The 15,742-nt window shown below is 41.7% G+C and overlaps 1 protein-coding gene across 1 annotated transcript in view; it reads right to left on the reverse strand.

The window, feature by feature from the left end:
- The window catches only part of LOC126272538 (titin-like), a 999,170-nt gene that overhangs the window by 832,984 nt on the left and 150,444 nt on the right, over nucleotides 1-15,742 (reverse strand).

Raw genomic sequence — 15,742 nt, forward strand, 5'->3', positions numbered from 1 at the left:
TTGACACAGTTACGTCGATCAAATATTTAGGCATGACACTGCACAGCGACATGAAATGAACGAGTACATAAGGTATGTTGAAGGTAAGGCAAATTGTCGACATCGGTTTATAGGGAGAACTCTTAGGAAGTGTAGTTCATCAACAGGGTGATTTTTATTAATGTTTAAAAACCCTCGAAGCGACGCAGGTGACGCTGAGACAAGTGACTTAATGGAAGATACATGGGGCCGCAAACGTCGAGAAATACCTCAAAAATGGATGAGACGTGTTCAACTTGTGACGTAAACAGATGTATCTCGCCGCATGTCCAGCGGTTGGGCTTGGGCGCCAAGGGACGATTGAGCAATACTTGAATTCAAGTAAACAGTGCGTACTTCGAACAGCTTTTACAAATGTGATCTCATGTAAAGATAAGAGCTACAAAATTATTGTCCTCAATGTAACCAAGTAAAAGCTATCTTATTTTGCGTTTCCTTCCTTTTGCCTCTTCTTTTTCTTTTACAGGCATCACTTAATAACGGGAACGTAGTTCACTTACTAGTAGCGACGCAATTCGGAAGCTTATACTCATTTACTTGTGACGCAATGAGGTAGGTTTTTGTTGTACTGTACTATGGAAAAAAAAACAGCGGAGACCGCGAGACAGGAAAATAAAATAATAAATCTTATCTCAGTATAAATACAGAACTCTCCAAAAATGTCCAATACAATGAAATAAACACTGACTACCGGACGCAAGACTCGACCACTGGACCCCACGTGCTAAAGTTGCGCACGTGGACCCTGAGCCACACCAAAGTGGACATATGACCTGGGTTGGGATGATCACGTGCAACAGACCGGTAGGTTCAACTGATGCACGTGTGGCGAGCTACGCCATCTTGAGACGTCACATGTTCAACATTTCTTATCCACTTCTGGGGTATTTTCCGACATTTGGGACTCCATGAGTATTATAGTAAATCACTTGACTCAGTGTCATATAAATCGTCTCGTGGGTTTTTGAAAGTTAATACTAATCATCCGCCGACCGGAGTGGCCGTGGGGTTCTAGGCGCTACAGTCTGGAACCGCGAGACCGTTACGGTCGCAGGTTCGAATCATGTCTCGGTCATGGATGTATGTGATGTCCTTAGGTTAGTTAGGTTTAAGTAGTTCTAAGTTCTAGGGGACTGATGACCTCAGAAGTTGAGTCCCATAGTACTCAGAGCCATTTGAACTAATCATCCACAGAGAATTCTTGTGCAACCCATTCTTGAGTATTGTTTGACCGTTTGGGATCCACAGCAGGGATTAAAGGAAGACATCTAAGAGTGCTTCTAAATTTGTCAAGAGATGTTCGATCAACAAGCGAGTATTACGGAAATGCTTCGGACGTTCATTTCGTGAAACACTATTGAGAACATTTAAAGCACCGGATTTTGCAGCTAACTCCATAATGATTCTACTGCTGCCAACAAACATATAGGGTAAGGATAGCGAAGCCAAAGTGAAGATTAATCAGGAGTCGTAAAGAGGTATATAGACACGTTTTTCCCTCGCTCCATTTGCCAATAGAACAGGAACAGGAATGACTAACAGTGGTACAACGTAGCCTCCACCATGCACCATATGGTGGCTTGCGGAGTACATATGTTGGTGCAAATACAACGCTTGTCTCCATGTTCACAGTGGCCCGTGCACGTAGCTGGCCTTGCTGGTGAAGGCGATTCCAACTGCATCCACAGGCAGAGGCGAAGTGCGCTGGTGGCGTCCCCAGCGCAGTGAGTACTGCACAAGAGTGCTCGTGCGCTCGCGACGGGCCGCACCCGGTGGGGGCCCGCCGCCAAGTGCGGCGCAGTGCAGTGCTGGCACGTGGCCGCGGGGCGAGGACGTCCCAGAGCGTCGCACTCAAGTCTAACAAACTGTCTGTCTCACCATGTATAGCACTACGAGGAACCTTCATGGTTCTGACACTTTTGGGAGCTACGAGTTTAACTTGTGCAATATCGGCATTGCGATGTGCTTTATGATGTCCTGGAAAACACGCAGCTACGGAAGAACAGGATGTCCCTGTAAATTTACTCGAATGAATAGTTGCCCGGGTCTTTTCCCAGGGCGGTGTGTGCTTCGTCAATTGCGTAAACATAAGAAGGGCGTTCTATAAGTACTGCTACACGTTTTTTTCTCGGCCAATTTAGGTTGAGAAAATGCCGAATTTGTTGTGGGACATCGTGGAAAATTCCCGCTTCGGACCTTACAGTTTCATGAAGTTCCAATAGGTGGTGGCACAACAGGTGGCCTTCAAAAATTGCGTCTCTAGCGGAGGTGCGTTCCAAGCAGACTGCTATCATCTAGTTTCTTTTGGATGAAAATCGGAGCATCGCTGATCTATATAGGCGCTTGCAGAATTCCACGGAAACCTGGCAGTGAACAAAAGCATGCCGAGTCATTGGGCATGCATCTGTCAATCGCAACAAGGTCATGGAAACATGTTCGTTTCCGACGTGTCGGCCGGTCGCTCACAGCTGACTCCTGCAAAGTTGGAACGTACGGACACTCTTAGAGGCGATCGACGCATGAAATCAAACACCTCGTTGCACAACTGGACATCTTGCCAAGTAACATAACTTGATGAGACATACAAAGAACTGCCATAGTATAGTACAGTACAAAAGATAACTGAAAGAAATACGCAATGAGGCGATCAGGAAAGATACTTTTATTTTAAGAAAATAACTATATTGAGTGACCGCGATTTATGATGATCCATTGGACACTGCAAAAGGCGGGACATGGTTCTTAATACGATTTGTGAACACCACGGACGGCAAAGTGTGCTGCCCACAACGTTGGTTAAGACGTAACTAACGTGTTAGGCGAACTCTAGATTGCGGTTTATTGGCAGAATCCTGAAGCCATGCAGTGCTTCAACGAAGGAAATAGCTTACAATATGTTAGTTCGTCTAGTCTTGGAGTATTGTTCGTCTATATGGGACCCTTACAAGTTGGGTCTGATTCAAGAGATTGGGAAGGTCCAAAGAAGAGCGGCAAGATTCGTGACTGGCACATTTAGCCATCGAGAGAGCGTTACAAATCTCATAGAAAATTTTATGTGGGACACACTTGCAGAAAGGCGACGCACTAAACAGAAGGGGTTGCTCACTAAATTCCGTAATCCAATCTTCACCGAGGATGTAGAGCATATATTATTACCACCAACTTTCAACTCGCGTAATGATCATCATTCAAAGATAAGGGAAATAAGAGCTCGCACTGAGGCGTTCAGACATTCGTTTTTCCCTCGCGCGGTCCGCGAGTGGAACAGAGAGGGGGGAAATATGACTTTGGCGCGAATTCTGCCCTCCGCCACACAACGCTTAGTGGCTAGCGGAGTATATATGTACATGTAGAAGTTCTTGTAGTACGGCGTTCCATTCCTCCAGTAGCGCGGTGGACAAATGTTAGATGGTTGTTCGAGCGTAATTGGCCGCTGTGGCTGAGCGGTTCTAGGCGCTTCAGTCCGGAACCGCACGACCGCTACGGTCGCAAGTTCGAATCCTGCCTCGGGCAGGGATGTGTGTGATGTCCTTAGGTTAGTTAAGTTTATATAGTTTTAAGTTCTAGGGGACTGGTGACCTCAGATGTTAAGTCCCATAGTGCTCAGAGCCATTTGAACCATTTGTTCGTGCATGTGGACGTGCAGTACGTGTCCCCAACGAATCCTACACGTGCTTGATGGCATTTTACTCAGGTGAATGGAAAAGCTAGTCCATTCGTCGAATATCCCCTCGTTCCAAGAGCCATTGCACCTGCGCTGTTCGACGCGGTCGATGAACTCAGGGCCGAATGCATCCGTGAAAAGACGCACATGGGGAAAGGGTACAATGTTACAATAACGCTGATCGGTCAGTGTACCGTGTTCAAGTATTTGGAGGTCAGTACGCCCATACAACATCATACCACCCCAACCTGTAACACGTGGACCACTAATTTATCGTGTTCGACAAAGTTCCTTCATGTCGTACTCATCCTCATATGACGTGAGGTGGGAAAACAGAATTATTCTCTCTGAATAAAAGTGTCATTTCTGTTCATCTCATTTCGTATTTCTTTTATTTATATTCTGTACTACACTATAGCAGCTCTTTCTACCTATGGTCCAAGTTACATCGAGCTATATTGCCCAGTAGTGACAAGTCATGCTAAAATTAATTTTATCCTTGAAGTTTTGCACGCCAGTGAATATTATGAGCATTAAAGGTTCTTAATTCCATTAGGTACGAATATACTTTTACGTCTTAAGATTTTTCTCCGTTAAGAATGACATGCTGTGTTCTATTCGCAAGGAACTCTTCAATCAAGTGAAAAAATCGGTCTGATACTCCCTACGTTCGTATTTCGTTTATTAGGAGACAGTGCGGAGCTCTCTTTATGGAGGAATGTGACGGTGAAACGCTTCCCTCGACAGATATATTGTAACAGAAACACGCTACACCACGACGTATCGTGATCTGTTGCACATTCTTCGACATTCCTGGAATTAGAGTAGCTCTTCGGCCGCTGTCGATATGATGAAGTCGATATTTTAGGCGATTATTATAAATAGTGAGTAACTAATGTAACTGGAAAGTTTGCTTGGTAATGCAGTACTTGTGCCTCAAACCACTAAAGATGTTGACTTTAACATACCTGTTCCAAATCACTCTAGATACAGAAGTCCATAAATTCCTTAGAGCAATAAAACCAGGATACGTACTCGAAATTCATTACTAGTTTTCCTGTTCACTCCATTTTAACATTAATGATCAATATTCCGCGGGTATCGGCGGACAAATACGATATTTCAGGGCCTGTGCTGATAGGAAGAGCGATGCAATGTTCTTTCGGACATGCATGCTTTCTTCGGACATGCACGCAAGTCCAAAGTAACATTGCATCGCTCTTCTTAGCAACACATGCACTAGAATATCGTATTTATATTCTAATATATTAATGGCCATCAGTGTTTTTCTTAACCATACTTTGGCTATGTAGTTATTACTTCATAAACGGTGTGGGGTCGTTGTCTGTAAACACTAAGTTGTGCTCCGATTGTGGCGCTGATACGTGCAGTGAAAATGGCCGATGCTGCTTCCTACCCGGCAGCGAAACATACACGTGAACCACCGTTAAAAAGTGCTGAGAAACAGGCTGTTCTTAAAATGATTTTCACACGTTTACAGAGAAAATCGGATTTGAAGTTTTCCGAAGAACTTTATTTAGTAAAATTACGCCGTTTCTGTAAAAGAGGCGCGTGGTTTAACCGGTACTGTTGGAGAACTGTAATCGTATATGATACAAAAACAGCTAGTTCGGCTCTCCTTGTGGTTTCTTTTTTCGAGTTTTCGATCAATTCGAATACCTACATCATTTAAGTCATCAAATACATCATTATTAGCGCATTTCTAATCATTTTTATGAAAAATGCACGTCTTCTTGTTTCTAATTACACATCGCACGCTAAATTCCCGCTTTCATTGAAAATATAATTTTTAATTATCGATATTTCATAAAATATGGTTAATAAAAAATTTTAAATTAAGGAAATATTAAAAATTATTTTTTGGGAAAAAATGAGAACTCAAATACTCTTTATTTGAACCAGCTCCATTGTCTCATACCACAGATGTAGTCAAACATGAGCCAAAGTGATGAGCGTCATTGACAAACGGAAATCAATTTCGACTGCATCGAGCACCACTGCAATATGAACCTAATAGAATTGATCTGGAGTCAACAGATTTGTTGCGAGAAATAAGAAGACATTTAAGCTGTCACACGTACTGGAACTAATGCACGAAGTAATGTCACACGTTACTGCCTAACGCTGACGCGATGCAGAACAGCACATCATAAAAAATGAGGAGAAAATGTGGCACTTCAGTGAGTTCGTGGATTCTGTTGTTGATCGCCTCGTTATCAATGTAGCAGATGACAGTTCCAGTACTGAAACTTACTTCTCGGATTGGGATAAGGAAGAAGTTCAGACATTACTAGACGACTGACTGTAAGCAACACCCATAGTGCCTTCAATATTTAACTGTACGGTGAAATCCCTGCACTTCGCTTATAGTCACACTCATCTAAACCCTATGGGCTGTGTTTAAATTAGGAATTTTCATCACTCTTGTTTCTAATTACGATATCATGTTAGCTAAGAAAGAGCTTAGTTTTCGCCTGGTGACCTAAGAAGCGTACTGTCGGAGCTTTACCGTATATTATTTCATTGCATTTAAAAATTACATGACATTAGAAGCTATTTTATGTTTCTACTCGTCGTTTTTTACGTCTTAACTGCAGCCGTTCACATCACTGCAACTTAGTTTCACCAGATGGCTAGCCACTGCTGTCCGAGTTAAATGTGACAGAATAGCTATTGTCCTGTATTATCACTGAGCCGATGTATACGTAACGCACAGCATAAAACGTATCCATATTATCGTACTTGACTGTACTCTAAACAGCCTGGCTTCCGCTCCACGTGAAACGAAATCCAATGAGATTCTAGCAAGCACGGAAGAATAAATTGTGTAATGTCTACAGGTTTAATCTTACGATGAACGTAATATAATATGAGCCATGCATCCTACTGGTATCTCCAGGTTAAGTACGCTCCTGGTCATTACATAAAGCAGCATACTTTACCAACATTTACGAATGCCATAAAAGTGGTGTAACGTAAAGAACAGTTTTATCCTATCAAAACCAGGTGATGCTTGTAACTTTGTTTTCCTTTAAAGAAAACTGCAGTTACAGTAAATGTATGTGACATAAAAGTTGAAGTACCTAGAAATGTAGGGCGCAGTGGTGAAACAAGCCACCTGATCGCAAGTCCTGTCGTTATACCTGTAGATGTGTCCCTACACAAAACGACTAATTTCTGTGGTCAAAGAACTTTCGTGGTATGTGTTCCGCAGAGGCGGAATACAGGGTGTTACAAAAAGGTACGGCCAAACTTTCAGGAAAAGTTCCTCACACACAAAGAAAGAAAATATTTTATGTGGGTATGTGTCTGGAAACGTTTACTTTTCATGTTAGAGCTCATTTTATTACTTCTCTTCAGATCACATTAATCATGGAATGGATACACACAACAACAGAACGTACCAGCGTGACTTCACTTTGTTACAGGAAATGTTCAAAATGTCCTCCGTTAGCGAGGATACATGCATCCACCCTCCGTCACATGGAATCACTGATGCGCTGATGCAGTCCTGGAGAATGGCGTATTGTATCACAGCCGTCCACAATACGAGCACGAAGAGTCTCCACATTTGGTACTGGGGTTGCGTAGACAAAAGCTTTCAAATGCCCCCATAAATGAAAGTCAAGAGGGTTGAGGTCAGGAGAGCGTGGAGGCCACGGAATTGGTCCGCCTCTAGCAATCCATCGGTCACCGTATCTATTGTTGAGAAGCGTACGAACACTTCGACTGAAATGTGCAGGAGCTCCATCGTGCATGAACCACATGTTGTGTCGTACTTGTAAAGGCACATGTTCTAGCAGCACAGGTAGAATCCCGTATGAAATAATGATAACGTGCTCCATTGAGCGTAGGTGGAAGAACAAACTAAAATGAGCTCTAACATGGAAATTAAGCGTTTCCGGACACATGTCCACATAACATCTTTTCTTCATTTGTGTGTGAGGAATGTTTCCTGAAAGTTTGGCCGTACCTTTTTGTAACACCCTGTATACAACTGAACGTGCCCATAATTTCTTAGCCTAATCAAAAAGTGATCAATTTATTACGATTCGTCTGATCAGCCAGACAGCACAGTTATGAAAACGACAGAGTCGCATTCGGAGGAAGACGAGATTGAAATCTCCGTCCTGGTGTCCTACTAAGCTTTACCTCGGTTTCCCTTATAACTGGAAACAAGTTCTGGGATGATTTGTTTAAACAGGTCACGGTCCGTTTCTTCCCTCACTAGTGCTTCGTCTCCAAGGCTGTTGTCATCCTCAGCACGATTGACTCCGACTTTCCTTCATCCTACACTTTGGCCTGCACGCTTGTAGCGTCCTGAATTGCCTACAGCTGATTCACTGTGATCAACGGGTCTATTAACTTCCCTTTGGAGTAAAGCTAACGGTCGCGCGAAAGTGAGGCGGTTGCATCACGATACCGTCCGCAGCCGCCAATAAGGCGAGTCGCCGGTCGCCGGGAACGAGGCTTTACCACTTGTCGGGCGAGTGTGACGTCAGCAGGACAGCTTCGCGGCTCTCCCGTAAGGGCAATCAAGCACACGAAAGGTGACCTGACAGTTGTGTCTCCCAGTCTGAGTTCCATCTGGACATTTTAGGGCGTACAACACATAGAAACCAGCTGTCTTTGGCTTTTCCCCCAATCAGCTGCGCCTTTCAAGCAATTCCTTCAGTCATCCTCACTATACGAATTAATGGGTGGTTCTGCAGAAATCTACGTTGACAAAGATCTGGGATACGATAACGAATTGGTACTTGGATTTTTCCTTCCTAAACATGATTATAATCTAACACAGTCTTTTACGAATGTGAACAAAACCAAGTTGTACGAGGGACAATCAATAATTAAAGAGACACATTGGTCTGGGGAAAAAACCGTTAGTAGGGCAAGTTTCGTACTTTTATGGCTTTAAGTTGGCATCACTGGGATGAGACCTGATCAACTAATATATCAACATTGTTTTGTTTATAACCTCAAAAATACATTTCAAGATGGCGAGTCCGTTTGAAACGTCCACATTACTTGAGCAACGTTCTGTTATTCGTTTTTTACTTGCTGAAGGCGAGAAACCAGTGAATATATACTGTAAAATGTCTAAAGTTTATGGTAAAGGGTGTATGAATCGTGCAAATTTTTACGAGTGGATAGAGCAGTTCAAAAATGGTCGCGACTCGGCGACTGACGAACACCGCTCTGGTTGACCAGTTGCTGCTTCAACACCCTCACTGGAAAGTCAAACTGATGCCATTATTCGCACCGACCGCCGTGTGACTGTGGAAATGATAGTTGATAAGGTTGAAGTTAGTACTGGTACAGTTCATAACATAATCTGCAACAAGCCGAAGTACCGCAAATAATGTTCACGGTGGGTCCCAAAGGAGTTGACGCGGCTACACGAGGAAATACGGTTGAGTGTGTGCACAGAGCTTACGGAACGTTATAAAAGAGAATGTGAGCACTTCTTCAACAAAATTTTAACTTTTGATGAAACTTGGGTTCACTATTATGAGATAGAATCAGAAAGACAAAGTGTAGAGTGGAAGCACACCAACTCACCCGTCAAGAAAAAATTCAAAACCCAAGCATCAGTAGGAAATGTCATGTTGACGGTGTTTTGGGAAGCTAACGGTCAAGTTTTCTTGTGATTATCTCGAGAGCAGCGTACAAGTAACAGCCGATACTACTCGGATTTGCTTTTAAACAAGGTGAAGCCAGCAATGAGAGAAGGACGTCTTGGATCTCAGAGCAAGACAACGCACGTCCTCATATTGCTTAAGTAACCCGTGAAACCATCGAGAAAATGGGCTGTGAAGTACTGCCTCATCCCCCTTACAGCCCTCATTTAGCACCTGGTGACTTGTTTGGTGCACTGAAGGAGGCATTACGTGGGAAGAGGTTCCAGGACTACGAGAACGTGATAAAATTTGTGGGAAACTGGTTCAAACATCAAGATAAAGAATTCTTTGCAGCTGGAATAAAAAAAAGCTTGTAGCCCGTTGGAACTAGTTCATCAATGTTCAAAGGGATTATGTTGAGAAGTAGAAAAAGTATCGTTTTCTAAAAATAATCGCTTCTTTGCCCAGACCAATTTGTCTCTTTTAATTACTGAATAATCCTCGTACAACGGATCGGCTCCTAATATTCACCCTCTAGCCCACATACGACACAAAATAATATACTGGGCGTGCGCTGTGTCTAACACTGAAGAGAAGGAACGGAAAATTAAGGTCGAAGTCGATTTCATACTAACAAGAGAAGGCCACGAAGTTGGGACCACAGATTTACTTCAGCCGGCTGGTGTGACCGAGCGGTTCTAGGCGCTTCTCTCCGGAACCGCGCGATCGCTACGGTCGCCGGTTCGAATCCTGTCTCGGGCATGGATGTGTGTGATGTCCTTTGATGAGAAAAAAAAAGAAATATTTATTACGTAACAATGAATGGATGAAAATGTGGAGAAGAAATGGCTTTAAATATTTACGCCATTTAGTCTTTCAGTACGAACTTTGTTGTAGAACTCCTTACTTACGTGTGGTAATAAAAATTCATTTAGACAGAATTAAGCACATTTAAAAGTACGTGAACCTTAGCAACCCTTTCATGCTGATAAATTCAAACTAACTGATTAATAACATTTATTTGAAACTTATTTAAATTAATTTTTTTACGTATTTCGGCCTTGGAACACATTTTCTAGATGAAGTGGGTTTTTAAATATTTACTGAACTCTTTCCCGGCGTTAGCTATGGAATACAAGACTGTCTCTGTTAGCATAAAATGGTTAAATATTGCCAAGCCGACCTGAACGTTTAATTATCATTGACAAAACACACTTCACTATACGTTTACGTTATTTGCTTTAGAAATGGAAAGAACCAACAGATTAACAACTTCAACGTTAATTATCCGCCTATGAATGCACACATGTAAAACCAGTAATAAATTCAGTCAGCCTCAGGATCGCTGTAAAAGAAAAATATTTCGTAATTCACTGCTAATTTTACCTGCTCCCGATTTACGGGTTTGGTTAATTGTATGGTGGAACAATTTTTTAAAAGTGCTGCCGCTGCAAATCGTTCGGTCGCGGCACAGCCCAGCAACACCAACGATAATCGCTAAAAGTGCTGAAAATTCTTTAAAGAAATATTATAGATGACATGGGCAAGCTAATTTACATTAGTAACACACACTTTTGATAAATTACAATGTATTTAGACCATAATAATAATTTAAATTACACACCTGTATAATTTCTCCTCTAATGGCGGCTAAAGATAGATACAGACAAACGAAGTCTACTCATTCATATAATGCTACGTCACAGGTTCCTCTCTCTCTCAGCTCTCGAGGAAGACGACAAAGAATGCACATTATGTTGCGCTATTTATATTATTGCTGATTGTGAATGTCTCTTTGTAATCTTACAACATTATTTTCCTCTGTGGCTATATTTCACATTTTTTCATCGTAGATATTAACATATTTCGTAATTACATTATGAGTATAGAAATATTACAATCGTAAATACATCGCGAATATTATTGCAGAAAATATTACAATAATAACTAACGTCCTTCACACAAAATTAAATAACAAAAAATGGTTCAAATGGCTCTGAGCACTATGGAACTTAACATCTGTGGTCATCAGTCCCCTAGAACTATTTAAAACCTAACTAACCTAAATACATCACACACATCCATGCCCGAGGCAGGATTTGAACCTGCGACCGTAGCAGTCTCGCGGTTCCGGACTGAGTGCCTAGAACCGCTAGACCACCGTGGCCGGCTAATTAAATAACATTTTTTGTTAAACAATGACAGTACATTCGAATTGCTTCATAGCGGCGTACATAGTACAATTAAATGTCATTTCATTTTATTAATAGTGTGTGTGCTGCCAGGGAACGTTACAGTCCTTACGTTGGTTAGGTTTCAGTAGGGGACTGATGACCTCGAATGTTAAGTCAAATAGTGCTCAGAGCCTTTTGAACCATTTGAACAGATTTACTTCAAACTTTGTACCCCTTTAGCAGGCCATTAAAACAACATAATGTGCAAGTAGCGAAGTGCACTACTCTGGCAATTCCGAGAAAGCCTAAAGAGAAGTTTTACGCGTCTATTATGTAGCTGATGTATTGTGCCTTAGTACTGGACGTTACAGTTGATGGTGGTTAAGTGGTTAGCGTTCGATCTATGTAAGACGAACGTATATGAGACGATCGTTCGACTTCCGCTCAAACCTTCGTTTTTGTAGTGCAAGTGTAAATTGTATGACATTCAAAAAATTTGCACCTACGCTATTCGCTCTTGCTACGTTAGCAAGATCTCACTGCTACGCTGGTTAACTGTCAAATGGGGCCTCTGTATCTGCCGCTGGAAGTGTCGAGGTGCAAAGTAGTTCCGGGTACTTTACCAGATTGCGTGTATAAGGGATTTCGCAAATCAAGACAGGCATACATTTTCAGGAAAACTCTATGTGTTTCTTCATGACTTGTCGATAGTTATATTTTTTCTAATAACTAAATTTAATTACAAATGCTAAGCAGCCAAATAACACGAAATTAATTGAAACTTCATGCAAATACACGTTGCTTTTTAATTATATTACCTCTCAAATGTCATATAAATTAAATAATATGCCCAGTGATGAAAGAAATATATATTAAGATGCAAGTCTGAGCGGGAATCGAACCACAGCGTCATGCACGTTCGTATTTTGACGCTGTAACGGCAACCACTTTGATTTATTTAGTGATCTCATTTTGTTGTTCGTTACAATTGTTCGGGGCTGACGTCTCATGACACCCGTTCAAATCCATCGTTGATCAATTCACTTCGTTTTTTTTTCTCTTTTTTTTTCCTTTATTACAGAGGGCAGCTAACCCTCTGACCGAACACGCTGAGCTACCACGCCGGCATCACTGGACCACCAAGAATTCTGACATGTAGCACCTATGGGCAGATACGTAGTTACATAACAAACGCATAAAACTTCTCTTGCGATTTTTTTCGGAGCTGCGAGAGTGGTGCACCTTACCACTTGCGCATTACGTTGCTTTAATGGCCTACTAAAGATGTACAAAGTTTGAAGTAAATCTTGTGATACGAACGTAGTAGGTAGTGTGTCTTGCGAATGTTATGAGAATCTCTCATTGCCGTCGCCTTCTACCTTGCTACGAAGGGTAAAGCGTGATATTGCATTGATTAAGTTGCGCATCACTGAGTTGACAACTATACTACCATATGCAGTCTTTATGAAACGAGAATTGTATTGTTGTATACAGGATGGATGGATACAGTCCATGTGCTCAGTTTTATGTCCGTGCCTAAGTCACGATCACGCATCATACTTGTATACGTTACTTATTTTTTCATAATTTCTCTATATCGTCCCACAGCTGATGTCTGCCGATGATTTTTTGAAATGTGTAACAATTAATACAGACAGGAAATGTATTTGCAGCTGCGAATACGAACAACAGTCAACTGAATAAGGAAATGACGACAACGAAAAGTTGAACCAGACTGGGACTCGAATCCAGATTTCCCGCTTAATGCGAGTGGTAGCCTTAATCTTTCGGCTATCCGCGCCCGAATCACGGCAAGACCCAAACTTCCAATGTCGTCATGCACGTGTTACAACCTACACTCGTGTAGGTGTATTCCCACCCAGGAAAGACATATTTATTGGAAGTCGAGGACCAGATATTGCCGAATATGTATACGAAATACTAGTGCTTCTGTTTTTAAATAGTACTGTGCAATGTGCCTTCGAATATGCATGCATGCCTGTGTCATTTCGTATTTAATAAGGCTTTTCCATATTTACAATTTGTGTCAAGTGTGGAAAGTGCTTGTGTTCCAATGGATGATAATCTATACCTAGAAGTGAAGTGCTAGGCAGAGGGTGCATAGCATTTTATGACAAGCTTCGGTCTCATCGATATAGAGCACAGGGAGAATGAATGCCTCTGTGAGTGTGTAATTAGTCTAATTTTAGCTTTTCGGTTCCTACGTGAGCGATACGTAGGAGGCTATGGAATATTAACAGATTCTCCACTAAATATTGGTACTTGAAACTTTAAGCAGTCCTTCACAGGGCAGTTTGCGTTTATATTCAAGTGTCTGCTAATTCAGGTTTTTTGGGTTTTCAGGATACAAACCTGTGACAACTGGTGTTGCCTTTCTTTGTAAACGTTCAACATCGTCTGTTTCTTCTATTTGGTACGAGTGAAATTTATAATAAAATGTGGTGCACCCCAACGTTCTCTGCCAAGGTGCGTCTATCCCTGCGACGCGTCCCTCGGGTGGTCCTCAGCTACTTTCTACGCCTGCAGTGTCACGCACCTTTAAATAATTATTTATGCATTTTATTTGTCTAAAAGTTTCATTTAATTGACTCTCTGCACCCGCCAATCTTCATTTTCTCACTCCATTTTAGTGGTACTGTCTATGACGACCCTTCTTGGCGTATTCTTCAGTGATCGGCTACAGTTTTCAGCTGCCTCGGTTTTATCTCACTTTTAACCATCTCACTGAAGCTACAGTCGCGCAGTTCTGAACCAACGACACGGTCACAGACCATCTCCTTTTCTCGTTCCACTTCGTTTTATGTGAATTTCCAATGCAACTACGGAGACAACCAAAAACTTTTAATCTCTTTACACCTCCAATCATCATAATCATCATCTTGGTATGCGTCCCATAATGTTGAGCAGTGTTACAAGATTGGACGCATAAGTGTTTTGTAAGCAGCCTCCTACGCAGACTGATTGCTTTACCCCAGTATCCTGACAATGTACCGAAGTCTACAACTTGCTTTACCTACGACTGAACTTACGTGATCGTTCCACTTCGTATTCGTACAGATTGTTACACCGGGTATTTGTATGACTTGATTGATTCCAGTTGTGACTCACTGACCTCGTAGTCACAGGATATTGTTTTTCTGTGTTTTTTTCCTCTCTCTGTGCGTTTTGTTGTGCGTAGCAAATCTTTGCACGACACTGAAAACTTATCAATTGGATATTTCTCCAGTTTCTTTTTTGCCCCTTTTTTTCTCTTCACTCAGCAATACATTAGAGATAACTATATCATCCATAAATCCATTGTACTAACGTCCATTACTGACCTGAGCTACGAAGGCACGTACAACTACAATATCACACCCAAACCAGTAACGCTCTACGGTGATCGAGCGAAACTTCAGAATTTCATTTCTAGAATTTAATATTTACTATATCAGACTTTAAGGTACGTAGTTTTCGTTGCTAATTGTTACAATTTCTCTGATTTCCGACAAACATTCATTTCAGGTAGGATACTATGCAGGTAGAGCTCGTCGACTACTGAATTCTCTTACTGAGCCACGACACGAGAACTGCAGCATCTGAACAATTCTGCTTCTAAGATAATTTTGTAGAACTAATTGTCACATATCAATGGTAACATTCTCGACTAACTGGCCAAAACGAGGTATAGAGGACTTTTCTGATTTATCTTAATGGCGGCATCCTACTCAAGAAGCTCTTGCAGATGATTACGCAGCTTTTGACATTCAGAGCGCTCTCCTGAAATGCTGCGCAACATTTGTTTGGAGAAAGAAATTAGATCGTGCCCTCCGCACAATGCTTAGGCAACAATACGATACCACAGGAAGATGAAAGCGTTAGGACAAGCAGTTTTCTTTAGTGCCACTTCTGGACACGCTGTTGTATCGTGTATGGGAAAATAGTGGTTTTAAATGTACTGAAGGAAGAAGGAAAAAAGATCAGGAAACCGGAAACTAGAAGGAAATATTTGAAAACCACACACTACATAGCAGGCTATGAGGAAAATAAATGATAAGGCTCTGGAGGATGAAAGGGAAAGTATATAAGGTGCAATGTATAGTTCATCAAATGCTATAGCGTACATCGAATGTGAATATTATAAACAATCTACGAATGTAATTGGCCACGATTTCAGAGCGGCTCATCTTCTGTGACTGGACATCCCCAAACGCCAGCTCAAACCT

The sequence above is a fragment of the Schistocerca gregaria genome, chromosome 1 (genome assembly GCF_023897955.1).
Source record: "Schistocerca gregaria isolate iqSchGreg1 chromosome 1, iqSchGreg1.2, whole genome shotgun sequence".
Lineage (NCBI taxonomy): Eukaryota > Metazoa > Arthropoda > Insecta > Orthoptera > Acrididae > Schistocerca > Schistocerca gregaria.